Here is a 6,633-nt window from a genome sequence, read left to right on the forward strand (position 1 = left end):
TATCATCAGTGGATTTCATGTAACCCACCTATGTCCCTCCTTTGATTGCAATGTATAAACATAGATGTAACCCGCCATTCTCCAGAGCACTATCCCAATCCATTGAGATTTTGCTTCCTGTCAATTGTTGACAGATTGGCTCAAATAAACGCACAAAAAATCTTTATAGGTTTGAATGTTTTCATGTTAACATTCCTAAGCTTTGGGGGACTTCTGATGGGCCCCTAACCTATCCATTTCCTAGATCTTCCGGGGTCTTGTGTCCTATCCAATTAGATCCCTTTCCCAGGCTAAACTGACAGGCCTCTATGGTCGCCATGTTGGCTTAGTGCACATGTGTTTACCTCCTCCTTTATTATTCTACCCCTTCCCCCAGAAATCTGCTAGGACAGACAGGTGGTTCCCTGGGGAGTGTGGTGAAGCTGTACTTAACTTCCTGGAGAATCAAGCAAGCTCCTGCTCCCTAGTTTGTTATGCTTAATAATGACTGGTTCTCTTTTTTTCCTTCCTTTGTTGATATTTAGCTCCTATGATAACAAGAGTACCACCTACATCCCTGCCACTGACACACTGCTCATTTACAAGAGCAAGAAATAAGCTTTCTATGACAAGGCACTGAAATGTATTGTGCTCTTCTAATAGTTAAACCACATGATTAAACACGACCCATTTCCCGTCCAAATTGTCTTTTGTCTTCCCAATAGAGTGCAAATATTCCTCTCCCAGGAAGTTGGCCCTGAGTACTACAGTTCATTGTAATCTCAACCTCCTTTTAATTCCTATAGCACTTGTTACTCAAAGTACATAAGTTACCTCTTAGCATGTATTCTTTTTAAAATATATTTTATTGATATTTTACAGAGAGGAAGAGAGAGGGATAGAGAGTTAGAAACATCAATGAGAGAGAAACATCGATCAGCTGCCTCTTGCACACCCCCTACTGAGGATGTGCCCACAACCAAGGTACATGCCCTTGACTGGAATCGAACCTGGGACCCTTGAGTCCGCAGACCGACGCTCTATCCACTGAGCCAAACCGGTTTCGGCTTGCTTGTTTGTTTGTTTTTAATTAAAGAATTCCACAATCTCCCCTCACAGGCTGGACTTAGTGACTCACTTCCATAGATTAAAGTATAGAAAAAGAAAAATAGTAACTTGACATTAGAAAAACCTAGAAGACACTACTCTAACCAAGTGTTATGTCCTGAATTGTGTTCCCCAAAATTTGTATGTTGAAGTCCTATCCCACAGTACTTCAGAATGTACTGAACAAGACAACTGCCCCTTTAGGCCCGATCCCACTGGGATCGGGCCTAAAGGGGCAGTCGGACATCCCTCTCACAATCCGGGACTGCTGGCTCCTAACCACTCACCTGCCTGCCTACCTGATTGCCCCTAACTGCTTCTGCCTGCCAGCCTTATCACCCCCTAACCACTCCCCTGTCAGCCTGATCAACACCTAACTGCTCCCCTGCCAGCCCAATTGCCCCTAACTGCCCTCCCTTGCCAGCCTGGTCACCCCTAACTGTCCTCCCCTACTGACCTGGTCACCCCCAACTACCCTCCCCTACAGGCCTGGTTGCCCCAAACTGCCTTCCCCTGCAAGCCTGGTCCTACCCAACTGCCCTCCCTTGCAGGCCTGGTCTCCCCCAACTGCCCTCCTCTGCCAGCCTGGTCACCCCCAACTGCCCTCCTCTGCCAGTCAAGTCATCCCTAATTGCCCTCTCCTGCTGGCCTGATGGCCCACAACTGGCCTCCCCTGCAGGCCATCTTGTGGTGGCCATCTTGTGTCCACATGGGGGCAGCCATTTTTGACCCAATGGTGGTGGCCATCTTGTGTGTTGGAGTGATGGTCAATTTGCATATTACTATTTTATTACATAGGATTACAAAATTCCAAAATTAAACTTGTATTGAAAAATAAAGAATTCAGCCCAACCAGTGTGGCTACATGGTAGAGTGTCGACTCATGATTCAGAAGGTTAGGATTCAATTTCCAGTCAGGGCACATGCCCAAGTTGGGAGTTCCATCCCAGTAGGGGTCATGCAGGAGGTAGCTGATCAATGATTCTCTCTCATCACTGATGTTTCTATCCCTTTTCCCCTCTCCTTTCCTCTCTCTGAAATCAATAAAAATGTATTTTAAAAATAAAATAAAATAATCCATTTAAGCCCCTGTTTAAAATTCTTTAGCACCTATACCAAGGAGTAGAACTCCTGGATCATATAGTAATCCTGTTTCACCTTTTGAGGAACAACCAAACTTTTTCACAGTGGCTGCACAATTTTACATTAGCAACTGCATGAAGATTTTAATTTCTCCATATCCTCACCAACACTTGTCAGTTTCTATTATTTTTATTATTGCCATGCTAGCTGATATAAAAGTGGTATCTTGTGCTTTTGATTTGCATTTCTAGTGACCAATGATGCTGAGCATCTTTTCATGTCTTTATTAGCCACTTTTGGATCTTCTTTGGAGAAATGTCTATTCAAATCCTTGACACATTTTGAATTGGGTTGTTTGTCTTGTTGTTGCTGAGTTGTAGGGGTTCTTCATATATTCTAAACTAGAGGCCCATTGTACAAAGATTCATGCAAGAATAGGCCTTCCTTCCCCTGGCTTCACTCCCAGCTGCCCGGGAGCCTGCAAGTCCTCACTCCTGGGGGAGCACCGCTCCTGTAGCTCCCTCCGCCCCCCGCCCTCCGTTTCATAGCAGGCATTCCACCCCGCCTGGCCGCTCTGCGCCTGTGTATGCAAATCAACCCGCCATCTTTTGGGGTTAATTTGCATACTCACTCCTGGTTGGCTGATGGGCATCGCGGAGGTACGGTCAATTTGCATATTTCTCTTTTATTAGTGTAGATACTAAGCCCTCATCAGATATGATTTGCAAAAATGTTCTCCCATTCTGTGGGTTGTCTTTCCACTCTCTTGATAGTGATCATTTGATGCACAGACGTTTTTAGATAGAATGAAGTACACTTTATCTTTTTTTCTTTTGTTTCCTATGCTTCAGTTGTCATAGTTAAGAAACCATCGCTAAATCCAAGGTTATGTAGAATTGTTTCTATGTTTTCTTCTAAAAGTTTTATAGTTTTAGCTTTTACATTTAGATCATTGATCCATTTTGAAATATTTTTGTATATGGTAGAAGATAAGGATCCAACTTCATTTTTTTGTAAGTGGATATTTTTTTTAGCATCATTTGTTGAAGAGATTGTTCTTTCCCCATTAAATGACCTTGGTACTCTTGTCAAAAAACAGTTGATTATAGAAAAGTAGGGTTTATTTCTGGGCTCTCAATTCCATTCCATTGGTCAACATATCTATCCTTATTCAAATGCCACACTGTTTTGATTTATGTAGCTTTGCAGTAAAATTTGAAATCAGAAAGTGTGAGTCCTCCAACTTCCTTATAATTCAATACTAGAGGCTCAGTGCACGAAATTCATGCGCTCGGGGGTGGGGGTCCCTCAGCCCAGCAGTTGGACATCCTTAGTGCTGCCACAGAGGCAGGAGAGGCTCCTGCCACCGCCACTGCGCTCACCAACTGTGAGCCCAGCTTCTGGCTGAGCAGCGCTCCCCTTGTGGGAACTCACTGACCACCAAGGGGCAGCTCCTGCTTTGAGTGTCTACCCCCTGGTGGTCAATGCATGTCATAGCGACCAGTCTTTCCAATGTTTGGTCAATTTGCATATTAGCCTTTTATTATATAGGATTGTTTTTACTTATTGAGAGTCCCTTGAAATTCTATATGAATTTTAAGATGAGTTTTCCATTTCTGAAAAAAATGCCATTGGAATTTTTATGGGGATTGCATTGAATCTACATATTATTTTGGATAGCATTACCACGTTAACAATATTAAGTCTTCCAGTCTATAAACATGGGTTATCTTTTCATTTATTTATGTCTTCTTTAATTGCTTTTAGCAATGTCTTATAGTTTTTGCACAAGTCTTATACTTCCTTGGTTAAACTTATTCCTAAGTGTTTTATTATTTATGATGCTATTATAAATTGAGTTGTTTTCTTAATTTTCTTTTTATATTATTCATTACTGATACATAGACATAACCTTAATTTTTTGTGTTAATTTTGTTATCTTACAACTTTGCTGTTCATAACAGTTTTATTGTCAGTAACCAAAAGGTGAAAACTATTCAAGTGTCTATCAACAGAAGAACAGATAAACATACAATTGAATATTATTTACCTATTAAAAATGACATCTTGACATATGGACAAACCTTGAAAATATGCCAAGTGAAACAAGCCAGTTATAAGAGGACAAATATTTTATTATTCCACTTACATGGAATGTCTAGAATAGGCAAATTCATGGAGAAAGAAAGGAGAATAGAAGTTACCAGGGGCTGTGGTGAAGGAAACATGGGGAGTTATTGCTTCATGATTACAGAATTTCTATTTGGGGCGATCAAAACTTTGGGAAATAGATAGTAGTGACGGCCGCGTGCCATTGGGAATTTGATTAATACCACTGAATTGTACACTGGCCGTGGTTAAGTTAGCAAGTTTTGTGCTATATATATTTTACCACAATAAGAACAGCTTAAAAAATAAGGACTGTGCAGATCACTTGGTCTAACCGTGGTTCCAAAGCGGACTCCCTTTATGCCACCAGCAGTCTCTGTCTGCACACTGCCATCGATGTGGAGCTCACCACAAAACAAAAACTAAGCCAAAACAAAGCATCGCTTTGTGAATGGAATAATTATTCAGACACACATAAAAGTGTGCATGGACGTGGGTCCTGCTCAGGCAGGCACACACCTGGGGTTTCTAACAAGGTGAGCCGGAGCTCACGGAGACAACCTGCCGGCTCCCGGCCGCAGACAGGCCCCCTCATCGCCACTCGGCCCGGGCAGCTCGACACCTGGCGACTGAAGAAGAGCAATGCCAGTTCCACACTGTGGGCTGTGGCCTGTCAGTGGCCTGTCAGTTGATTTAATGTGCGTGACTGTTAAAGTCGAGAAGAAGTTAGCATATGGAGCGAGAGTAAGTACTATATGTAATTAAAAACTTAAAACCGCATTTCCACCTCTTTCCCCCAACAGACAACCAATGCTTTTTTCTTACACAATTTTCAATTTTTTAAGTATATAATAAAATAACATAAGCAACAAGAAATATTTTATCCTTCCCTTTTCACTAAAGAAGGCATACTCTAACACTGTTCTGCACTTTTCCAGTTCAGGAATCGTTTATATCAGCACATAAAAGAGTCTCCTCGTTTTTTGTTATAGCTACATAACATTGCATTTCACAGATGTATCATAATTTTGTGATCATTTCTGTTTGGACACTTAGGTTATTTCCAATGTTTTGGAACTACTGCTGCAATTAATAATTTTATAAATACATCATTTGTACATGGTGAAGTATATTGGTAGAATACATTTTCTGAAGTGAAATTGTGGGCCAAATGGCATATACATTTGTAATTTTTTTCAGTTTTCATAAAGGTCTGTTGGTGGGTAGTGCATTCAGCAGTTAAATACATTAAGTGATGCATAAGTGGCTGCAGGATGGCGCATTGGTAACTGGGTACATCACCAATTCCACTAGAAACCAGGGAACGAGTAACTGCCTAGATGTTTAAAGTACAGCTCTTATTCAGATCGCCCTTTGTTCTGACCACCTTCTTGGGGCGGGGAGGCTGCTGGTCACCCTGGAAATATATGAAGGCCAAATCTCCTGATATTCATCCCCAGAGGTTTCTTTCAGCTGGACTAAGCCTCCAACTCCAGGGCAAGCCAAAGTCCGTGGCCTCCACACGAATGCTCTTCCCACCTACCTGAGCAGGCGGGGTAACGTGGCACCAGGCTCAGGTCTGAGTGGGCCCACTCCAATTAGACCAGAGCTGTTGGCTTTTGCAGAAATGGAAGCAGTGGGATCCGACTGATGTTTCACTGCAATGCCAAAGCGAGCACCGTTGGTGCCTGATGTCCAGACAAGATTTGCTGACGGGTTAAGACCTTCACACACTTTTTAATAAATTGATACTCCACATTCTGTCCCATCCTTGACATCAGTGTGCAGCCGGGAGTCCCAGTCCTGTAGCCCTCTGCAAAGTTAGTCCTTGTCAGCTTTGATTTGGCATTGTCAAAGGTCATCCGGAACCCAGCAAGCCAGCCCTCGTAACCAAAGACTGACGCACCATGATCGCAGGTCCAGCACAAGAGAGTCAAAAGCACAACAAGGGTTTAGGCACTCCCTCTGTGAGAAGACCTGGTTTTACCACTTTTCTTTCCCGTGTTTGATGAAGAGGCGGTATTAACTGTCAGTTTCAAACCTGGACAAACCTAGTCTTCAATGTGGTTTCTGTTCCCAGGGTGTTCCCAGTGCCCATTGCTCTGGGGAAGGAGGCCATGTTCACACCATTTCTGTCGGTCTCCAAGGTCCCAGTAACTTCACCAGTGGCTGCACTGGATGAACCAGATGTTGAGAATTCCATATCACGGTATAGCTTGTTTTTACATCCAGTTTGATCCACCCAAAACCAAGTTCGCTTTTGAAAAGATTTCTAGCAACTTTGCCCAGGTCAACATACTAATATGATGGAGGACTACGCATTGGCCACGTGCAGCTCTCTGTGCTGGCGGCCAT

At 42.8% G+C, this 6,633-nt stretch overlaps 1 pseudogene; it reads right to left on the minus strand.

Annotated features, from left to right (window-relative positions):
• Window positions 1–5,756: 5,756 nt before the first annotated feature.
• LOC103301214 (voltage-dependent anion-selective channel protein 2-like) lies at window positions 5,757–6,633 on the minus strand (annotated as a pseudogene).

This window comes from Eptesicus fuscus, chromosome 11 (assembly GCF_027574615.1).
Source record: "Eptesicus fuscus isolate TK198812 chromosome 11, DD_ASM_mEF_20220401, whole genome shotgun sequence".
In the NCBI taxonomy this organism is placed as follows: Eukaryota; Metazoa; Chordata; class Mammalia; order Chiroptera; family Vespertilionidae; genus Eptesicus; species Eptesicus fuscus.